We start from the raw sequence: 23,421 nt of genomic DNA on the forward strand, positions 1-23,421 counted from the left end.
TAGTTGCTTTCTTTTTCCTTAAAAAAACAGTCAAGTGTATTTTGTTCATTTTTACAAGCCCCTCTGTCAGAAGCTGATTTAGTTTCCTAGACTGCTCAAGCAAATAGTACGACGTGGTTCCACTTAAACACTGGGACTTTATTAGCATGTGGTTTAAAGCTGCAAAAAGTCCAGATCAAGGCGTCATGAAGGTGATGGTTTCTCCCCAAAGACTGTGGCTTCTCCGGGTTCCACTGACATCAGTATCCGCCTGCTCCATCTGTGGCTCTCTCTCTCTCTGTCTGAATTTCACTCCACTTACAAGGGCTCCATTAAAAGGTTTAAGTCCCACCTTGACTGAGGTGAGTCCCACCTTAACTGAGGAAGCCTCATGGAAGGTCCTACTTACAATGGGTTCACACCCACAAGAATGGACTGGGGAGTGGATGTGTCTCAAGTAGAGGAGCCCCTGCTTCCCACGTGGGAGGGCCTGGGTTAGGTTCCTGGTGCCTCCTAAAAACAAAACATACAAACAAGCAAACAAACAATCAAGCAAACAAAGAGGAAAACAACTCAGGGGAGTAGATGTGGCTCAGTGGTTGAGTGTCTGCTGCTTCCCTCATACCATGTCCCGGGTTCAATCCTCAGTTCTGGTACCTAAAAAAAAAGACTGGATTAACATTATTTCTTTTTAACGATTTATTTATTTATTTACCCCCCTTCCCCTCCTTCCACCCTGCCAGATTTTTTTGCTGTCTGTGTTGTCTTCTTTTCTCATTTTCTGTCCTCTAGGATTCACCAGGATTCGATCCTGGCAAGAGAGATTCTCTGTCAATTGCGCCACCTCAGTTCCTGGTTTCTGCTGTGCTTCACCTTGACTCTCTCCTCGTCTCTCTTTTGTTGCATCATCATCTTGCTGCACGACCTGCTTGTCCAGGCACTGGATCACCACGTGGGCACTTCCACTCACCACACAGGCACTCGCACTCACCACACGGGCACTCGCACTCACCATGTGGGCCCTGGTTCACCACACGGCATGCTTTCTCTTCTTTTTTTTCACCAGGAGGCCCCAGGGATCAAACCCAGGTCCTCCCATATGTTGGCAGAGGCTCTATCACTTGAGCCACATCTGCTTCCCTGGATTACCTTTAAGAACACATTCTCTGGGGTACAAACAACTTGAAACCACCATAACAGCTACCTAACATTACAATATCTTGGTGGAAATGATGACACTTTCCCACTTTAAAAGCAAGAACAAAAATAGAGACTGCTGCTCCTCCCCAGAGCCAAACTCCTGTGATAGCAGCTGGAGAAGCAGAGGCTTGAGCCCCTCTAGGCCCCGAGGTGGGTGTGGGGGTGGAGGGGGTTGCTCCAGAGCTGCCACTGCTCTGCTCCCGGGATGTCCCTGTTTCTGTCAGGAGACGCCAGCGGGTGTGTGGCGGGTGCATGGCAAAGGCCCTGAGGTCCAGCTCACTTTCGTTCTACAGGAGCTCAAAGCTCACCTGAACATACACACGTGGTCTCTGGTAGTTTCTGCAGCCCTCAGAAACTTCTGAAAGCTGATGTCCTATCTCATTGTGCCGCTCCTAAAAGGCAGGCTCTGGTACTGACTGATGGAGCATGAGCCACCCCCGCCGTGAAGGCCACCAGGGTCTGCTCTCATCCACTCCCAGCCCAGAGCTGCTGCCGCTGTGACTGGACCCGCACTCCAAGAGGCCTCCCATCTCCCTATTGTCAGGGCCCACAAAGTGGGATTCACTGTCGGGAGAGCAGAAGGGTCCCCAGGAGGTCCAGATCCAGAAAGGTGGTGAAATGGAATCCCATCATTCCAAACAGCATCCTTTCCCATTATTCAGAAGAATTAAAAAAAAAAATCTACAAGTGCTAGAGAGGATGTAGAAAAAGAGCAACATTCCTTCACTGTTGGTGAGAGTGTAAAATGGAAAAGTATCTGTGGAAGACAATTTGGCGGTTCCTCTGTAATGCAATATAGAACTGCCATAAGATCCGGCAATCACCCTACTAGGAATATATTCAGAAGAATTGAGAGCAGGGTCATGAACAGATATTTGCACACCCATGTTCATAGCAGCATTATTCACAGTTGCTGAAAGATAGAAACTACCTAAGTGTCCATCAACTGATGAATGGATAAATAAAATGGGGTATATACCTACAATGGAATACTACTCACCTATAAGAAGTGAATTGGAGAAGCACATGGCAACATGGAAGAGCCTTGAGGACATTACGTTGAGTGAAATAAACCAGATACAAAAGGACGAATATTGTATGGTCTCACTGATAGGAACTAAATATGATGAGTAGACTTACAGAGTTGGGCTATGGAAAGTAGGTTGGCTGGAGAAGGAATGTCGGTTGAGGAGGGGGAACTGATCTGGATGTAGGATGAATGTTTAAGAAGTTCAGTTGTAAATATCTGATAATAGATGGAGTTGATGGTAGCCCATTATAAAAATGTAACAAACACTGTTGATTTATGGATGTGACTGTGGCTGGAATGGGTCAGTCTAGGGAAGTTTGGTGTTAGTTGGGGCACAGCTGGAGGATAATTAGGGAATGTGTATCTGGGATTTTAGCAGCAGATGAAGATCATGGTTAATAATAGAAATACAGGGAGAAGCTGGTGGCAGCTTCAGGGGTGTCAGCCAATCATTATGTCAGCTGACACACGTTTCTGTACCTTCATCTGATGAAGATGAGGGTTATAAATGTATCTGCAAAGCTAGAGAGGCACCATTTGTACTCATTGGCATGACAGGTTTTGCAGCACTTGTTGCATATGGATTATATAAAATGAAGAGCAGGGAAAACACTAAAATGTCCATTCAACTGCTCCACAGGCGTGTGGCAGCCCAAGGCTTTCTTGGGGGAGCATTGACTTTTGTATAGACTCTTCCATATATTGGGAATACTGGGCAAAACCTAAACTTTCAATGAAGAGATGCTGGCTTGGTGTCATTGGTGGTATTTTCTTTAGACACCTCAAATTGAGCTGACACATACACGCGGAAAATAAATCATTGAAGGAATTTCAGACAATAATACTGTATTTTGAATATTGTCTTCCTTTCTTTCAGGCTTCATTTGCTTAGAGACCAATTACCATTGACTAGTTGACGAAACAGGTCATTCAGGGGACATAAGTTAGCACAAAAGAAACATGCAACCCAAATTCTCATGATAATGGTAAAATATCCACATCCTTAAGTTCTTGTGTTGAAATTAGTTCTAAAAAAGACAGGAGGCCAGCTCTGAAGTACTTTCAGTTGCTGCAGAATATCACATTGTTACGTGAGAGTGCTAGTTACCCCAGTCAATGTCATTTTTTTCTGACTACTTTGTGGACTGGTTTAGTATTTTGGTTTCTAGGGCTAGTGGATTCTTTTTTAAATTTCCATATTTATTTGATGTTTCCAAATATTTTTTAAAAAGTCAAGACTCTTACACTACTTACCTCAAATCTATGCAAAGCAATTCAAAGTGTGCACAACAATCATTTCCCCCCTTCAGTGTGGTTGTTTTATACAATAGTGTGATCATTAGAAAACGGAATGGCATGTGCTTGGTTGGAAAATGGGACTTGTTTGCAAAACATGCAGGACAGTTTCTACCTCATGTCTTCAAGTCTTTGCAATAACTAGTGCTTTTTTTTTTTCATTTGGGAGGCACATGGTACTGAAAAATGTATCTACCCAATTGTATCAAACTACCACCAAAGCACAAATGACAGTCCTAACACTACAAACTTTGGAAGTTGAGATAGTGGACATTATTATTTTAGTAGATTCAATGGTTTAACTCGAAGATGTCGGCTTTTTCTCTTAAGAGAAATAAATTTCCTTAGGGTCTTTCCTCTAATTTTGCTAGACTGGGTTTCAGAAGAACCCTCCATGAATTTAAAGTGGGACAACTCTAAAGTATTCTGCTGCATTATCCAAAGAGAAGATCAGGCAACTTTGCTAGACTAAAGACAGTTGCTTGCTAAATGGCACTGGAGAAAATCCTGGCCCCAGTGCACTACTTAGTCCAAACATTTCTGACAAAAGAAAATTACACAACAATATTTCTAGGCCAACTTTTCAAGAGATGGTTGATATCAGTACTGAACTTATTTACATGTCAAACACACAGTTCAAGAGTTTGTAAAATAAGATCAGGCATTGTTTCCTCTAAGAATATCATATAGAAGAGAAATCCCCCAAAGTACTTGTAACAATATTTCAAGGGAAACAGTCTTACATAGAAAAACAACCCAGTTTCTCTGTGTTAAGTACATAGTTTAAAGAACTTTAAAAGATAACTGGGAAAAATATCTAGCCTACTGAAGACTGATAGAAGGTGGCAAATGTGGAATTTTAAATCTTTCCTTTAGAAAACAAAACAAAACAGCCAGAGCACAGAATACAGAACCTCTGTACAAAGATGATCATATTTGATCACATTATGTAATTTAAAACGAAATTATGTCATTGGTTATTTTCTACTGTACTTATTCCCTTGACAGCATTAATTTGTGAACTGAAGTTTACATTTAGTTCAACTGCCTTTATGGCAAGAGGTCTCAGTTTTAAAACATGGCACTAACTTTCCTTAAGTGTAACAGCACTCTATTTTTTAGCAGCAATTGTATTTTTTACATGTTAACGATTTGTGGAAAAAATGCTCTGTTTTCTAATTTATGCTCAGCAGGTAATATTTCCAAAAAGTTTAAATTAAGTGTACATATAGAATGATCTTTTACTCTCCCCCATCCTACATCTTAAAGGTTTTTCCTCCCATCTCCTCTCTGACCTGGTGGGGGAAGTGCAGGAGTTTCAGAAAAAGTACCCACATGTTTCAGATGGCATTCTTGATTTTTAGAGTGTACAAGACAAAGACAAGAAAATAATTCTTAATTCATGGTATGTTACAGTGCCCCAAGTTAGCTATATGGTAAACAGTACCTACTGACAGTCTGTAAAAGATGGGCCATTCTAAGGTGCTCTAACAATGTAGGTCTGTAACAGATGAACAAGAAAGTCATCTTACTCACTATGACAGTCATTGCTGCTTGAGCAGTCAACGTCAGATTCCAATCCTGTGGCCATTAGGAGACAGCGAAGTTTAACCAAAGAGGCGTTAACTATATTTAAAACAAAGTATGTTTTAAAAGCAATTTATCTTGAGAAAAATATAGCTCCTAGGGTATTCTGTACAAAGAGATTGATAAAGGGAGCTGGCCACTGAGCAAACTAAATCAAATTCCATGAATACAGAGCTCATGAGAAGATGTACTTACTCCATGCATTTTGTAACAATACCCCCCTAAAGTCACCAACTCTGTAGTTACACTTGGGGTTAAACTACTTTTGAGTCACAGGGGAAATGGTTTTATCGGGTAGTTTACATAATACCAGCTATGAAAAATAAAAGCAAATTAGTAGAGAGATTCGTAAAAAGAGGTCTGAGCAGCAGTTACCAACAAGGCACTGTTATCTGGAAGGGAAGGGACTATGCAATTTCCTTTGGTTGCGGAACAACCCAGCTTCAGTTTCTCCAGAGACTCTGCATGTCCAGGTTTATGACCCTGGAGAACTTTGCTTGCATCTTCTACTTTGAACCACTCTCTTCCTACATTAACAGAATCTTCCCAATCTTCTAATTTTCAGTGACTGTAAGAACGTAAACGTATATTCTGGGTTTCGCAATTGGTCCTCAGATGTGCCCAGGACTCTGCTCATCTTCCTCGCCCTCCTTAGGGCAGCGCCGCCGGCTCCTCCTCCGGCTCCTTCCCCCACCTGGGAGCACCCGCCTCTCAGGACACCCCTGCGCTCCCCGCAGCCCCTGGTCCCCTGCCGGCTTCGGGGCTCAGGCCGCCGCCCGCCGCTCCAAGCCCTCGGGTCCCAGGTCGCCTCTGGTTCCGACTGAATGGAGCCTGGAGGCGGGGCTCCTGGGGCTGCTGCTCCGCCCAGGAGGCGGGGCGAGGGCGAGGGCAAGGGCGGGGCGAGGGCGAGGGCGGGGCGGGGCGAGGGCGGGGCGAGGGCGGGGCGAGGGCGGGGCCGGTTTGGCGAGTGGGCGGGGAAGGGCAGCGAGGCCGGCTCAGGACGCGAGGCGGCGGCCGCCCAGACGCGGTGCAGGACGCGGGCGCCGGTCCCTGGAGCGCGGGCCCTGAGTGGGGGCTCCGCCCCCGCCGGGGCTTCCACCGCCCTCCCCGGGGCCGCCGCCCGCTCGCAGCTGCTCTCCCTGCCTCGGCCGCCACCGCCCACCAGCGAGGCACCAGGCTCCCGCCAGGCAGGGACAGATGCGGGGACTTGTACAGAATGGCAACAACGCCGCACCGACTGGATGACTCGCAAAGATCCTTTAAAGAAAAGTGCATGGACTACAACATCGTAATGGCTCCCACAACTGAAAACGTGCGTATTTAAACCAAACCTAAACACATGGTGACAGAGCTGATTAGAAGCAGTGTTTATTTTAGAGTCATACTTATAAATAAACATGAGACCAACTTAATTATGGATTCCAGTTTAGCTCTTTTATAACTGCAGGATTATATATTTTGCTTTTCTTCTAATTTTTTTTTATTATTCAGTTTTTAAAAATATTACATTAAAAAAATATGAAGTCCCATTCAACCCCACCGCCCCCACCCCCACACCCCCCACAGCAACACTCTCTCCCATCATCATGACACATCCATTGCATTTGGTAAGTACATCTCTGGGCATCGCTGCACCTCATGGTCAATGGTCCACATCATAGCCCATACTCTCCCACGTTCTACAATGTCCCGTAATTGTCCATGAAGCACCACTCAGGACAACTCCAAGTCCCGAAAACGCCTCCACATCTCATCTCTTCCTCCCATTCCCCGCACCCAGCAGCCACCATGGCCACTTTTCCCACACCAATGCCACATTTTCCCTGTGGACCTTGGATTGGTTGTGTCCATTGCACATCCATGTCAAGAGAGGGCTTACATTCCACATGGATACTGGATGCAATCCTCCTGCTTTCAGTTGTAGGCACTCTAGGCTCCATGGTGTTGTGGTTGACATTCTTCAACTCCATGTTAGCTGAGTGGAGTAAGTCCAATAAATCAGAGTGCTGGAGCTGTATAATAATTTTTTAATATCATCTTGAAATAGATGAATGTAGTTAAAGTGTTAATCCAAAAGAAATGAGGGCTTTCAATGTGCAGAGTATGTTTATTTTCTCTGCAAGAGTCACAAAAGTTAAACAACACAGTACCTGCATTTGAGGAGATTAATGATTTATGAGCAAGTTGGTTTGCTCAGACATTACTGGTGTAGCTGACATACTCCAGGATGTTTGTTGTGCTTGTGAAATTCTCTTTTCTAACTGACTTTACGTTCCATGATGATAACATGGCAAATGTATTCTTATTAAAGGCAGTGAACACACACACAAAATAATAATGATATAAATATAGGAATGCACTAAACTACAAGGAGTTAAGAATATGGTGATATATGGGAAAATTGTTTTAAAAATAATGTGGAAGGGGGGATAACTGGCAAGTGTTCAGCAGAGTAAGGAGCTCCTAGAGTCAGCTAGTGGGGCAGGGCAGTTAGTAATCACCCAGAGCTATCTAAAGCTCCTGTTTGGGGGCTCCAGGAGAACAGAAGAGCATCCTGCAACCTCTTTGAAAGAATGGAAGGAGGAGAGTAACCATCTGCAGTGAAGATTAGTAAGTACAGCACTCCCTGCTGCAGAGGCCAGTGCCCATCCTCCACTGGAGGCACAAGCCATCTTGGGAGCTGTTCTGTAGCTGGAATTGGAAGCTCCTCTTCACAAAAATGGGGAGAGGGGGGAGAGACTGTTGGACACCAACCTCAGCTACTGTTTAGTACATTTGGTGGGCTAAAGTGTAACCCTAAGAACAGTTAAACTTTGAACTTGTCCAAGACTAAAACAGGCCACCATCTTAACTCTACCCTCAGCATGAGGCTGACCTAAAATCACAGTGACAGTGGAAAGTGGTTTCCTTCACCAGATCGGCCTGCAGCCCTAGTCTAGGCTTCAGCCCCACCTAGAGCAGGGAGGAAGATGGCAGGCCCTGTACCAGCCTATCCATGTAACCGCAGGTACATTCCACCAGCACAGACTGAATAGTCGGAAGTCTACCAGGGCAACTGCAGTCATTTTGGACCCCCACAGCATAGATTGCAGCCCACACCTGGAGCTCCATCCCTGCCCCAGGAAGGGGGGGAAGGGGCATGAAGTTTCATCAGTCTCTCTGGACAATTACAGCCTAGGTCTGCACTTGGATTATTCCACACAGCTGTGCCTCTGTCCCTACCCCTGGCAAAGGAGAAAGTTGGGAGAAGCTTCATCAGTGCCTTGGGCAATGAGGGCAGCTTGAGGCTCCACAGCTTATAACACCAACTACAACCTTGGCTCCTACTGCACAACCACCAAGGAAGAAAGGACAAGAAAGCCCTAAACTAAAGAGAGTAACTGCACCCAGAATGAATACTCCAGTAAGCCAGATACCAAAAGACCAACAAAAAATTACAACTCACACCAAGAAACAGGAAGATATGACCCAGTTAAAGGAATAAGATAAGCTTCCAGATGACATAAAGGAGTTGAGACAGCTAATATATAGATGTTCAAACAAATCTCCTTAATGAAGTCAATGAGATGGCTAAAGAGAGCAAGGATATGAAGAAGACAATGGTAAATGTATTGCCTTCCCCCCAGCGTGGGACATGACTCCCAGGGATGAGCCTCCCTGGTGCTGAGGGATTACTACCAAGTACCAGCTGATGATGTAACTAGAAAATGACCTTGAATAAAAGGATCAACTCAGACCAGCAGAATATCTCAGTCTACCTGTAATACCAGGAGTTAAAAATGCTTTTTGACCTAACAAAAGGAGGAAATGGAAAGGACAAATGAGTTTATATGGCTATGAGTCTCCAAAAAGAGCTGGGATTTTATTAGAGGGGTTGCCCTTATGCACACCTCAGCAGAGTCCCAGAGACAGATGAAGTAGGCACAATCTCAGGTATTGGTTCTTCTGAGGGCTACAGAGACCCACAGGTTCTATGGTCATGGCAGATGGAGTTCAGTGCCATGTCAGTTGGCCCTACTTTGGGTATGTGTTTCTGTGTGATGGAGCTGGACTCAGATGTTAACCTTGTTTCCCAAGCCCCTGCAGTTACTTTTACCAGAACTGTAGTTGGTGCTGGGGTTTAATGTATACCCAGGGGACCTGAATCTCTGGACTGACCATGTGATAGCCAGGCCCTGAGCCTCAATAGACTTGCAACTCCTACACTCTGGTTTATTGGACTTACCCCACTCAGCTAACATGGAGGTGAAGAAGGTCAACCACCACACCAGGGAGCCAAGAGTGCCTACAACTGAAAGCAGGAGAATTGCATCCAGCATCCATATGGAATCTAAGCCCCCTCTTGATACAGATGTGGAGTGGACACAACCATTCTAAGGTCCACAGGATGGAGGAATAGAATATGGATTAGAATGGAGTTATTGATATTCTATTCATGAACTATTGTGATTAGTAATCGAAGAAAAGTTGGCATTGGTGTGGAGAAAGTGGCCATGGTGGCTGCTGGGGTTAGGGAGTGGGAGGAAGAGATGTGATGTGGGGGATTTTGCGGGACTTGGAGCTGTCCTGGGTGGTGCTGCAGGGACAGTTACTGGATATTCTATGTCCTCCCATGGCCCACTGGGTGGACTGTGGGAGAGAATGGGCTATGATGTGGACCATTGACCATGAGGTGCAGCGGTGCTCAGAGATGAATTCACCAAATGCAATGAATGTCTCATGATGATGGAGGAGGTTGTTGTTTTGGGGGGAGGAGTGGGGGAGAGGGGTGGGGAGTATATAGGGACCTCATATTTTTTTAATGTAACATTAAAAAAATCAAATAAAGACAAAAAATTTTAAAAAAGAAGACAATGGATGAGCATAAAGAAGAATTTGAAAGCATACATAGAAAAATAGCACATCTTATAGGAATGAAAGACACAGTAAATGAAATAAAAAATAAACTGGAATCATAATAGCAGATTTGAGAAGGCAGAAGAAAGGATCGGTGAGCTTGAAGAAATGGCCTCTGAATGCAAACATGAAAAAGAACAGATGAAGAAAAGAATGGAAAAAAATGAACAAGGTGTCAGGGAACTAAATGACAGCAAGAGATGTGCAAAATATTTCCTTTTAAGTCCTTTTAACTTTTTTTTTTTAATGGATGGGAGCCAAGTGAACAAAGGCCTAATGTCATTTCTTCTCTCACTTCTAAATGTGTTTTTATCAAAAGAGCACACATTATGTCCAACCATTCGAGAAGGAAAATAGAATAAAAACATTTGTAGAAACACAGAAAAGGAATCTGTTCCTTCTAAAAAAAAAAAAAAAGAGATGTGCAAAATACATGCCATGGGTGTCTCAGAAGGAAAAGAGAAGGGAAAAGGGCAGAAGGAGTATTTGAAGAAATAATGGCAGAAAATTTCCCAACCCTATTGAAGGACATAGATATCCAAGTCCAAGAAGCACAATGTACTCCTTTCTGAATAAATCCAAATAGACTGAGTCCATGACACATACTAATCAGAACGTCAGATGCCAAAGACAAAGAGAGAATTCTGAGAACAGCAAGAGAAAAACAAAGCATAACATATAAGGAATCCCAATAAAATTAAGTGCTGATTTCTCACCAGAAACCATGGAGGCAAGAAGACAGTGGTATGACATATTTAAGATACTGAAAAAGAAAAACTTCCAGCCAAGAATCTGCTATGCAGCAAGATTGTCTTTCAAAAATGAGGGCCAGGTGAGAATGGTCACAGAGAAATGAAACTGAGAGAGTCTGTAACCAAGAGACCAGCTTTCCAGGAAATACTAAAGGCTGTGCTACAACCTATAATAAAAGACAGGTGGGAAAGGCCTGGAAGAGTGTCTAGAAATGAAGATTATATCAATAAAAGTCACTAAAAGTGTCAAAAGAGTGGTGAAAATAAAATATGACAGATAAAACCCAAATATTCATGAATAGACTTAACCAATGATGTAAAGCACTTGTATTCAGAAAATTACAACTCATGGTTCAAAGAAATCAAAAAGATCTAAATAACTGGAAGAACATTCCAGGCCCATGGATTGGAAGACTAAATATCATTAAGATGTCAATTCTCCTCAAATTGATATACAGATTCAATGCAATCCTGATAAAAATTCCACCAGCATTTTTAAAATAAATGGAAAACATGATTATCAAATTTATTTGGAAAGGTAAGGAGTCCTGAAGAACCAGATACATCTTAAAAAGGAAAAGTAAATTTGGAGGCTTCTCATTCCCGGACTTTAAATCGTATTACCTAGCAACAGTGGTAAAAACAGCATGGTGGGAAATGGACTTGGCCCAGTGGTTAGGGCATCTGCCTACCACATGGGAGGTCCGCGGTTCAAACCCCAGGCCTCCTTGACCCATGTGGAGCTGGCCCATGCACAGTGCTGATGCGTGCAGGGAGTGCCATGCCACTCAGGGTTGTCCACCGCATAGGAGAGCCCCACGCACAAGGAGTGCACTGCATAAGTAGAACGACCCAGCGTGAAAGAAAGTGCAGCCTGCCTAAGAATGGCGCCACCCACATGGAGAGCTGACACAACAAGATGACACAACAAAAAGAGACACAAATTCCCCTGCCGCTGACTACAATAGAAGCAGACAAAGAAACAAAACGCAGCAAATAGACACAGAGAACAGACAACCGGTTTGGGGGTGGGGGAGGGGAGAGAAATAAAGTAAATAAATAAAAATCTTCAAAAAACACACCCAAAAAAACCAGCATGGTGCTGGCATAAAGACAGACCCATAGACCAATGAAACTAAATTGATGGTTCAGAAACAGACCCTCACATCTATGGTCAAGTGATTTTTGACAAGCCAGTCATAGCCACCCAGCTCGGGCAGAACTGTCCATTCAACAAATCATGCTAAGAGAACTGGTAATCCATAACCAAAAGAAGGAAAGAGAGCCCTTATCTCACACCGAACACAAAAATTAACTCAAAATGGATCAAAAACCTAAATATAAAAGTAAGAACTATAAAGCCTCTAGAAGAAAATGTAGGAAAATATTTTCAAGACCCGGTGGTAAGTGGTGGATTCTTAAAGGAGGTAAGAGAAGGACTGAGATGGACTACTGATGTTTTATGTATGTAGAAGTTCTAATGAGCTTTACTGTAATAGTGTGGAAATGTATAGAGTTGATTGGAACACATAGTGAGTAACAGCTGGTTTATCAATAGGAATGTGGCTGAAAAGGGTAGTCTAGGGATGTAAATGCCAAATGACAGAACACTGGAGAATAATCCAGGGACTGAATAGCACAGTTAACCCAGAATTGGATGAGAATTGTGGTTAATGGTTCAGATGCAATAGTGTCCTTTTGAGCTAGAGCAGATATACATCACTATTGCAGGGTGGTGGGAATGTGGAGAAGCATGGGAAAAATACAGCTGGAGTGACTATGGACAGTGGTTAATAATACTAATGTATGGGAGCGATAGTGGCTCAATTGATAGTGTCTGCCTACCATAGGGAGGGTCCAGGGTTCGACACTCAGGGCCTCCTGACCCGTGTGGTGAGCTGGCCCATGTGCAGTGCTGCTGCACACAAGGAGTTCCGTGCCCCACAGGGGTGTCCGTAGCATAGGGGTGCCCCACATGCAAAGCGTGCACCCTGCAAGGAGAGCCACCTCACGCAAAAAAAGCACAGACCGCCCAGGAGTGGCACCACACACACAGAGAGCTGACTCATCAAGATGACACAACAAATAAAGCAACACAGTTTCCCAGTGCTGCATGACAAGAACGCAAGCGGATATAGAAGAACACACAGCAAATGGACACAGAGAGCAGACAATGGGGCGGGGGGGGGGGGGGGGAAGGTGCGGAAGAGGACAGAAATAAATAAATTTTAGAAAATATATGTATACTATTGAAATATTCATGCACCTATGCCAAAGATGTATTGCATTGATAATGGAAGAGTACAGAAAAAGTATGCCAAATATACGCTGTGGACCTGGTAATAATTTGATGATATTATCTCATAATCTGTAACGAATGTTCCATCATGGTGTGGTATGTTGATAGAGGGGTGTTGCTTGTGAATTCTGCACATGTGCATGATTGTTTTGGAAGTTTACAACTCCTGTCATAAAAATATTTTTAAAAAAGAATAATAGGGTGGGTTGTGGGGAAAATACACCAAATGTAAAATAAGGACTATCGTTAATAGTAATTTTGACAATCTTTCTAATTTGTAACAAATGTCTCACAACAATGCAAGGTGCTGCTGGTGGCTTCACCTATGGGGCCCCTGTATGATGCTATGGATGTGTGTTTTGTAAGTTCACAACTATTACTATATATTTATTGTTTATGTATGTTCATGTATAAATGATATAAAAATAATAATAATAGGGTGTATTGGGGGAAAATAGTAGTAGTGTTTTGAGGATGCTCTTTAATCATTAGTTAAAAATGTTTCACAACAATGCAAGGTATTGGTATTGGGGTGAGGTATGAGAGCTCTGTAGGATGTTATGCATTTTTGTTTAGTAAGTTCACAACTATTGCTATCTACTTATTGTTTATGTATGTTTATCTCTGGGTGATGTACTTCAATAAATTAAAAATAATAACAATAGAGAAGTGAGTATGTGAGGGGTTATATTGGTTCCATGTACTATTTGCATGTTTTTTCTGTAAACCTACAACTGCTTTAAGAAAAAAGTAATTAAAAAGGGGTGAAAAGCCTATATTGAAAGAAAATCTTGAGCGTGAATGCCCATAGCAGCATTACTTAAAATTCCCAAATAGTAGAAATCCGAATGTCCATCAAGCAATGAACTGATAATAAAAAACTAGTGTATATAGTCTTTGCTCGGGTGCTCCACAGAGGAAGAACAGGGTGGAAGGAAAGGAGAAGCCTGAGATGGGCAGATCTGCCATCTAGACCAGGGGTAGGTGGCCTGTGGAACAAGTGGCCTTGGAGAGAACTCTGGCTGTGCAGGGAGAAAGCAGCTGGGACTTCAGTCTCCAGCGGTGTCTGGGGGCCCCGATCTTAGGAGCCAAGAGGTCTGCAGGTGGGTGTCTCCTCCTCCCAGACGCTGTCCTCCAGGAGCGGAGGCTTCTGTTCCGGGGTCCCAGCCTGGGCACAGAGGAAGGGACCCTCTAAGACAGAGGGCCGCTCTCCCTTCTCATCTACCTCTTTGGTCCAGGCTCTCAGAGAAGAGCATCCTGCGCGCTCCCCAAGGGTGCAGCCCCCCAGAGCTGGGACCTGCCCCGGGATGCCGAGCGGCCCCTCCGCGCTCAGGAGGCGCGATCTTCACGCCCCCCCGGCCCTCGCGGCTCCTGGGGCGGCGCACACCTGACAGGCCACTTCAGGTAACTCTCCCTGGGTTGGCGAGACCGCGTCCCAGTAAGGAACCGCACGGCTTCTCAGTGGAAAGCGCCTCCAGCCTCGATGACCACCACGACGGTGGTATCGGGTCCCAGTCCCCCTTCATCACGGCGGAAGGGTGCCCTGTCCTCCCCGCACCTCTCACCACCTCGGCCCCCACCTTTGCCAGCCCCAAAGGCATCAGTGTCCCCAGAAATACCCTGCGTTCCCCGCACCTCCCCCCAGGTAGGCCCTCAGCCTGCCTCGGCCTCTGCACGCTGAATCAGCAGCCCCAGGTTTCCCGCCCACACTTCAAGGAGGTGGCAGTCACCACGGGGCTCCTGCGCCCTTCTTCAAAGGAGCTGGAGGCCCGAGGTCGCTGTGGCAGATGCAGGAGGAGGCTGGCAGGGCCCTTCCTCCTGAGCTGTCCCCTGTCCACACTGGGGAGGCTGGTGCCCATCAGGGGCCGTGTCTGCCCCCTCCCTGCCCACTCCGTCCTCCCTGCCCTGGGAGCAGACGTGCCAGGAAGGCAGCCTTTCTCTCCACCTCACCTGTTTCCCCACGTGTAACTCTGAAGAGCTGTTTTCATGAAGAGCAGTAAGTACAATAGTAACAGGAGGCAGCTTTCTTATCAGAAACCCCACATTCTTTCAGAGATGCAGAATAAGGTCTGGTCCAGAGCAGGGTTTCTAACCTAGACATCACCTCCATGTTGGGCCAGGTGACTTGTTGTCAAGGGTGTAGGGTGCATCGTAGGGTGTTAGCAACATCCCGGCCTCTAACCACTGGAGCCCAGTAGTGGACGCCCCACCTCCAGTGTTGACAACTCAAAATGACTCTAGACCTAAGTGAATGATCCCCTGTGGGAAAAATCAACCCACTTGAGAACTATAATTAGAGCTACAAAGGAAAATGAAGGGTACATCACCAAAAACCCATGTCAAATTTTAAAATTACATGTACAACACTTGTGTAGCACAATGTCATTTGTTTAAGTAAAGTAAATAGAAAATAACAACACTGACATAGTAGAGGTGGCCAGAGCCCAGGTCAGAAGTCATTTGGACACTCCACGTGCATTACTCTTTCCATCCAAAGCATCTGTAAATACTCTTTAACCATGAATTTCATGATATTCACAAGTTGTCAAGTCAGAGTATGAACTGTAACAAAATTAAAGTCACTTCTCTCATGGTGTGGAGACAGAAGATGGAAACCATGTATACATATTGGCTGAGGACATAAGTTGGGGATGATAAAACTGGATGAGAGGTGCACACAAGCCTACCAATCACCACAGATCTGCACTACCCTCTTCTAGGTGTGCATGTTCTCCAAATGTTTTTCCATTTTTCCATTGGGTGCAAGTTATGTGTTATTATAGCAGCTCAATAAATAAATGAAAATATATTATTTTCTGAGAAACAAAGATTTCTAGAACATCAAAACTGTGGCTGAAATATTAACCTTTGCTTCCATGTTCAAGGGAGACAATTATTTCGGATACAGACTCCTGCAGGGGAATCTGAAACTCTAGCTTTCATATTGATGTTTTCTGCTTGGCAATCACTGAACCTGAAACAAGTCACTTCACTGTCGTGAGGTGTAAGGAGGGGCTGGGCTCTGATGGTCTCAGTGGGGGCACAGGTGGTATTTGGACGGGAAACTCCTCACCATGTGGGATGAGTCTTGCACAATGTTTATTGTCTCTCCCACCCTCTAAATGCTGGAAACTTTTTCTTGGTATTGACAGAATCCAAAACACCTTTGCAGGCGATTTCCAAATGCTCCCTGGGTAGGGGTAAGGCCAACCCCAGGGAGGAAAGTCTGCTAAATATTTCACATTTACTTTCAGACTCCACTACCTTCTCTCAAAATCTACAATAATGACATTATGGACCAAGGGGCCTGGGCTGGTGCCTCCCACAGTGCTTCCTGCAACTAGGGTCCCCAGAGGTGGGGATTCTATAGATCTCACCTCTTCCATGAGAAAATGAGGCCTGGGCTGCCTTGGTGTGCAGAGGCTGGAGAATGTCCTGGGGAAGGGGGTAAAGGGGGTCTCAGCCACAGGACCACCCGCAGGACTCATCTTCCCATGGCTCTGACTTTACCTGACCCGTCCTGTGATGCAGGCTCTGTGCTGGGGGCTAGGACGGGGCTCAAAGGTCTCCACACCACACTCTGACCAGGCTGAGCCTTGAAATAAGGACTTTGCCAGGCTCAGGGATAGCACAAGGGAAAGAGTTACAGAGAGAGACTCCCGGAGACGGAGGAGCTGGTGGGCAGGGTGGAGCTGGGTTCCTGTAGTTTGGAGGTACCCCTTCCCACTCCAGGAGCTGGACTCTATCCTGTAAGCCAGGCACCCCGGGAAGAGAACTCCCTCCAGGGACCTTCGTCCTGGTGGGTCCCAGGACTGCTCATTAGTACTAGGTCCAGAAAGGGCAGCACCTTGGAGAGCGCCACCGCGCCCTCTCCCTGCTTCCTTACAGGGATACAGGGCCTCAGAAGAAAGGGGAGGGTCTAGTGGAGCCGAGCAGATTGTGATGGGCGGGGATAGGGGGCGTGGTGGATAGGGGAGGCCCTCAGCAGAGGCCCAGGGAGAAGGGTTGCAGGACAGAACACCGAGAAATGGGGAGGGAGGAGGGAGGCGAGGAGGAAATCTAGGCCCTGTGGGCGTCCAGCCTGGCGTGAGAAGCCATCTCAGCACCGGGGACACCGATAGGGACAGAGCAGCAGCCACAGCCCTGCCCACGGGGACTTAGCAGGTGAGGACTCGGCAGGGCCCAAGGTGCGCCTGAGCCCAGGTGCTGAGGAGCAGGAGGGGAGGAGCTCCCGCCTACCTGACGCCGGCAACGGACAGGTGAGGGCGCTGTCTGCCCAGAGTCAGGACCCCTGCTCCTGCCCCAGGCCCTGGCATGACAGCGAAGGCGGCTTCTCCTTCTCGCTCTCGCTCCCTGGCACAGACCCGCCCTCCTGACAGGCCTGGCTCCTGCTCCTCCCCTTCTGCTCCAGACCCTCCCCCGCCCCGCGCTCGGGCCTCAGACATCACGGCGCCCGAGGACGTCACAGCGTAGCACGCCAGAGACGGAAACGCACGGGCCCGAGTTCCTAGAAATGTGAGTTGGGGTCATCTCGGGAGGGGTGAGGCACGGACGGCGGGGCATTGACGTGGCATATGGCCCCTGATACGTCTACAGGTTGACCTTGACTAAAGACACGCAACAGCGCCTGCAGGGGCCTCTGCTCCGCACTGTCCTCTTTGTCCACCAGGGGGCGGCCGAGCGCCCCGCAGCGCGGAGCCTCCCTCAGCGGCGCCCACAGCCCGCAGGGTTCCACCCCCACCAGGTCACCTCAACCCATGGTTATCCTCGCTTTCACATCTCCCCCGGCACTGGACCCTGTCAGCTCCTCCAGCTGAAGGCTGTTGCTCTGCAGCCTCCACCCTCCACACCCGCCATCCTTCCCCGACAACGTCCACTCGTGCTCCTGACCTCACCTAAAAGGTCACCACCCCAGGGCGACTCTATTCATGCCACAAGGACACTTGGCACTTCCCCGTCAGTGAGAAGTCCTTAATCGCTTTGTTCCCAGGAAACTGACACACCCAGCCCATCTCTAACCTGTGGTCACTTCACTTCTCCAGGAGGAACTGAGCCCACAGCCCGAGTCCTTCCTCTCCTCACCAAGAACCTGACCTGACACACAACTCGAGATCCCAGGTCTAAGAGCTGCCACCAGGGGAGGAGCCCCGTGAGCACAGAGCGGTTAGGGAGGGTCGCCCAGCCCGGGACCCTGGGCTGTGGAGAGCCCTGGCTGGTCCCTGAGTCCATCCCACCAGCCCCAGGAGTCGTGGGGATGCGGGAGCTTCACGTGCAGGCTGGGAAAAGGCTCACACAGCACCTGCCTTTGTCTCCATCGCAGAGGGGCTGGAGGGTCCCACCGGCCTCCTCTCCCTGACAGAGGAGCCCCAGGACCCAGTGAGTCTCCAGGGGAGCTGTTCTGGTTCCGGGGGCTGAGGAGGGACTAGAGGAGATGACAGAAGGGGCAGGGGTGGCTTTGATGCCACAGCCCAGGGCTGGGATGGAGGGAAACACGGGCCTTCAGGGCACCAGCTCCAGGCCATCCCCACCAACAGCCTCCAGGGACACCCCAGGGCCTTCAACCTCAGGCACAGGGAGCTCCTCCTGAGGCAATGGCCCTCCTGACACTCTGATGATGCACGTCCACTCCGGGGCTCACCCTGCACTTGGGTGGAGTCGGGGCGGCGGGGGACCCCCAGCGAACATGACCCGGGGCTGACTCTGCAGCCTGGAGGTCGGAGCCCATCAGGACTCAGGAGGCCACCATTTGGAGCCTGGGGCAGCCAGGGACGTTGGCTGCAGGTCTCTTCATGGACTCCAGGGGGCGCCAGCAGGACACACTGAGCAGCACAGGAAATGATTCCCCTGAGGCCTGAACCTGGCCTTGGGTGAGGAGGTGAGAAGGAGCCTGATTTCCATCCTGAGCTCCCACAGGCGCATCTGGGAGCCCCTGGGAGCCTCTCTGTCCTGCCTGCTCCTTCCTGGGGCCCCTGAGAGCCCTGTGTGCTGGTCTCTGGGTGCCCCTCCCTGCTGGGCCTCACCCATGGGAAGAGCGGGGTGGCCACAGGAGTCAGCAGGGCAGAGGCCAGAGGCCCCTGGACAGTCAGAGAGGACACGGACAGCCTCTGCCCAGGGCTGAGCCAGAGACAGGGAGGGTCTCACTGTCACCTTCCCTGAGGACATGGGGCCCAAAGCCCACCAGCCCCCACCATGCAGACCCTTCCTCCAGGACAAGGAGTAACCTGCCCCCACCTCCCCAGGTCCTGCCAGTGCCTCTGAGACCCAGAAACTAGAGACTCAGTCCATAGAAGCAGAGGCCAGGCTGTGACCCCGGAGATGGAAGGAGGGACCCCCTTACCCTCATCATCACCTGCCCCTCATGGCCCCCAGAGCCACGTCTGTGAGCTTCTCACTGGGTAGAAATTCAACCTTCCAGCACATGTGAGAAAACTGGGAGCCCGGAGAGCCCTGTTGGGTTTCTGTGTCACACAGTGAAATGACCCCCTAGTGCTGAGAGCCCAGGAAGGTCCACAAAGGAGCAGGGGGTCAGTGCAGGTGGGGGTGCGGTCCACTCAGGGAGGGTCCCCTGCTGTCCTGCTTCAAAGTGTGGTCAACCAGCCAGTGTTTTCCACTTCAGCTCAGAACCTGTTAGATGCAGAGGCTCAGGTGAGGCCAGCACCTCTGGAGTGGAATCTGCATTTTACAGGATCTTCAGATCACGGGGTGCAGGGGGCTGGTGAAGAGCCACCCCTCCTCCTCCAGACCACTGGCTCTCATCCTGGATGGGCGTCCACATTCCCTGGTCCCTGCTGAAGCAGCATTTCTGGGGTGTCCCCTGGGCATCTCACTCCCTCTTATAAAGTTCCACAGGAGAATCTGATGCAAAGTCAAGGTGAAAACCCTGTGAGGACAGTTCCTAATAAAATTCTGTGGGCTCCTGCTCAGGAGATTGAAGTTGGCAGCAGAGGAGGGGACAGCCAGATCATAGGAAACTCCCAGGACACTGAGGCCTGGGGTTGTGCACGCCCCAAACAAGGACAAGTGAATGTGAGTGTGACTGTGTGCAAATGTGAGTGTGTGCGTGTGTTTGGGGTGGAGAATCATGGAGGGAGAGAGCAGAGTCCCTGGTAGTTCCCAGGGAAAGGAAATTGCACAGAAGGAAAGGGAAAGAAGGGAAAACACAGAGGAGGCTGCAAGGGGAGGGGAGGAGACAAGGGCAGAGCAGACCCCACCCTGCCTGCCCGGGAGGAGGCTCAGGGCAGAGGGGGGAAGGGCCCAGAGCCCGTGGGGCAGGGGCAGCTGTGTCTGCAGCTTGCCTGGGCCAGAATCTTCTCCACACAGGGAGGCACAGCGCAGGCAGCAAAGACCCATGGAGTCCCGCTCAGGCCCTCCCCGCAGAGAGCGCACCCCCTGGCAGGGGCCCCTGCTCACAGGTGAGAGGGGACTGGACCCTGGTGTGGGGGGCGAGGAAAGCAGAGACTGGCTGGGTGTCCTGGGGGGCCAGGTCTGACAGGGGAGAGAGGGCTGCGGTTCAGAGCCTTCACGGAGGGGATGAGAAAAACGGGGGCTCTCGGCAACAGCGGAATCCCAGGAAAGCAATTGGTAAGAGAGACAAAAACCACAATTGCTCCAAGTTTTCCAAATTAGTCATCACTGGTCATATTATTTTGAACAAAAATTATTTTTGTCACAGGGACACTCCAGAAGAAAATGACAAGGGACACCAACCAATGCCCATCCAGGAAACTCGGAATTGGTCTTTATATTTACTGCTAAATAAACACCAGTCCTGCAGGGCCCTGGGAACATGCATTATCTCCTTCTCTCACAGTACAGGGTGCTCAGGCTTTGGGGAGTCAACAGGGAACACGACAAGCCCCAGCCCTCAAGGAGCTCACGTTTATGGGGCCTGAAGAAGGACAAGCAAACTGAAGGAGAATGTGATGTCAGGTGCTGATGGCGCCTCAAGGAGATGGGGGGAGGGGGCCAGAGAGGGGAACAGAGAGGGGCTGGAGAGGAGGCCGCAGGGAAGGCCCCCAGGACAAGCCCTGGTGTGAGCAGGTGCCTGAGCGGGGGAGAGACCTGCTCAGTCTCCAGGAGCCATCGCTCCACCCCAGAACATGCCCGAGTATTGACTTACTTTCTCTCTTCCCACCTAGTCTCACTTTTGATCTTCTGGAGCCGGCCCTTCACAGCCCAGCTCACGATTGAATCTGTGCCAGCAGATGCTGCTGAAGGCAGCGATGTTCTTCTGCTTGTCCACATTCAGCCAGAGAATCCTTATGGCTACAACTGGCACAAAGGGGACAAGGTGGACCCCAACTATAACATTTTAGCATATGTAACAGACACTCAACAAACAACCCCAGGACCTGCCCACAGTGGTCGAGAGACCATATACCCCAGTGGATCCCTGCAGCTCCAGTAGGTCACCCAGAGTGACTCAGGAATCTACATCCTACAAGTCATAAAGAGAAACCTACAGAGTGACTTAGCCTCTGGTCAGATCCGCGTATACTGTGAGTGACCTTCTGTGACCTCTGTGTGTTGGGGGAGAGATGGGCAGGTCGATGCGTTGCTGGGCCCACACCCCCTCTGCATTCCCTCCCTGTGTTGGGGTTTGAGCGTGGAGGGCAGGATCCACACAGGGGAGACAAACTGCGTTAGATCAGAATTGCCTCCCCAAATCCAGACTCTGCAGACATTTGCTGCAGAGAAAAGGCCCAACCTGCTGGGGGTCACTCAGCAGAGGGAGCTTGGTCTCAGGCCCACCCTGAGTCCCTCCCCGTGAACTTGGCCCTCAGAGACCCTGTGGGACTCAGCTGGGCGCTGCCCTGAGGGGCCCCTGGAATCCCATGGAGGAGCTCAGCCCAGGAAGCCCCTTCCCAGACCCCTGTGCAGGGCTTCTGACTCCAGGTGACCTGGGGAGCCATGGCCAGGCCTGGGTGTGGCTAAGGGCAGGGCTGACTGGAGCAAGGATTTCCCAGCTGCCCGAGCCCCATGGCCCCTGGAGCTGGTCAGCAGCCAGGGCTCAGCCCCATGGGCTCCATCAGGCCCTGGCAGAGCTGAGGCCTTCCCTGAGACCCAGCAGGGAGAGCCCAGACACACACGGTCACAAGCTGTGAGCTGACTGTCCTGGGGAGCGTGGGAGAGGCCCCAGGAAGGTCAGCGTCCCCAGAGGAGGAGCAGGGGAGAGAAGACGCTTCTTGTCCACCAGGGGTCAGCCCAGGGAGCCCTCCATGGAGGAAAATTATAACAAGTGCTGTTAATTGTGTGGCTTCTCCAACCAAGCTTTGGATCAGGTGATTGCAAGGATTTTAAAGTTAACTCACAGGGAAGTGGACTTGGCCCAGTGGTTAGGGCATCCGTCTACCACATGGGAGGTCCGCGGTTCAAACCCTGGGCCTCCTTGACCCATGTGGACCTGGCCCATGCACAGTGCTGATGAGAGGAAGAAGTGCCGTGCCACACAGTGGTGTCCCCCCATAGGGGAACCCCACACTCAAGGAGTACACCCCATAAGGAGAGCTGCCCAGCGCAAAAGAAAGTGCAGCCTGCCAGGAGTGGTGCCGCACACATGGAGAGCTGACACAACAAGATGACACAACAAAAAGAAACAGATTCCCTTGCCACTGACAACAGAAGCAGACAAAGAACACGCAGCAAATAGACACAGAGAACAGACATCTTGGGCGAGGGGCGGGGGAAGGGGAGAGAAATAAATAAATCTTAAAAAATAAAAAAATAAAATAAATAAAGTTAACTCATAGACAATGTGACAAACCACATACCAGTTATCATATTTTGTGTTTTATGGAGGGGAAACTGAGGTGCTAGGGGATGCCATAGTCACTGAATTGGGGTCCTGTGGGCCATGATGGGCAGATCAAAGTCTTGATCTGTCTGTAGGCACAGCCTTGACCTTTCTTCCCCACGTGGCCTAATTAGGCATCTGCAGGTCCAGAGAGCAGCCTTTACTTCAGATCCTTTCCTCATGAACATTCCTAATGTGGAGGGAGAGATTTCCATCTGGGAAGTGAGAGCAAGGGGAGAACTAGTCAGTGTTAGGCTAACTAGTTACTGCATCAACAGAGTCCGTGCCTGGAATGTCCAGGCACCTCCCCGGTGGCCTCTCCATGTGCTCACTACATAGACAGGAAATCATGGGTTGGTTTGTTTGCTGATGTGTTGGTGTCACCCCGACTGGATAAAAGGACTTTGCTTTCTCTTTCCCCACTGCATGTCCTTCAACCAGCTCAGGGCCCAACAAGAAACAAATTCTCTTATGCTCTTAGATGGAGGAGGGATGAATAGTGACTGAACTAATGAATGAGCCACATTTTCTTCAGAGCTGGAGCCTTGGTGCAGATTTAGGAATCTGGCCACACTGGAGCCCTGTCCCT

At 48.8% G+C, this 23,421-nt stretch overlaps 2 long non-coding RNA genes across 3 annotated transcripts; one reads left to right on the plus strand and one right to left on the minus strand.

Annotated features, from left to right (window-relative positions):
* Window positions 1-117: 117 nt before the first annotated feature.
* Window positions 118-17,453, minus strand: LOC131274360 (uncharacterized). The gene is made up of 3 exons (XR_009181606.1): window positions 17,279-17,453; window positions 605-636; window positions 118-492 (listed from the first exon to the last, which is right to left on the minus strand). It is a non-coding gene; the product is annotated as an uncharacterized lncRNA (long non-coding RNA).
* LOC111766815 (uncharacterized) lies at window positions 17,025-23,052 on the plus strand. Of its 2 annotated transcripts, XR_009181600.2 has the most exons (6): window positions 17,025-17,203; window positions 17,451-17,554; window positions 18,082-18,415; window positions 18,746-18,914; window positions 19,725-20,451; window positions 21,178-23,052. It is a non-coding gene; the product is annotated as an uncharacterized lncRNA (long non-coding RNA). The 2 variants fall into 2 exon arrangements; XR_009181598.2 differs by having other exon boundaries at window positions 17,025-17,554.
* Window positions 23,053-23,421: the final 369 nt, after the last annotated feature.

Source organism: Dasypus novemcinctus, chromosome 18 (genome assembly GCF_030445035.2).
Source record: "Dasypus novemcinctus isolate mDasNov1 chromosome 18, mDasNov1.1.hap2, whole genome shotgun sequence".
In the NCBI taxonomy this organism is placed as follows: domain Eukaryota; kingdom Metazoa; phylum Chordata; class Mammalia; order Cingulata; family Dasypodidae; genus Dasypus; species Dasypus novemcinctus.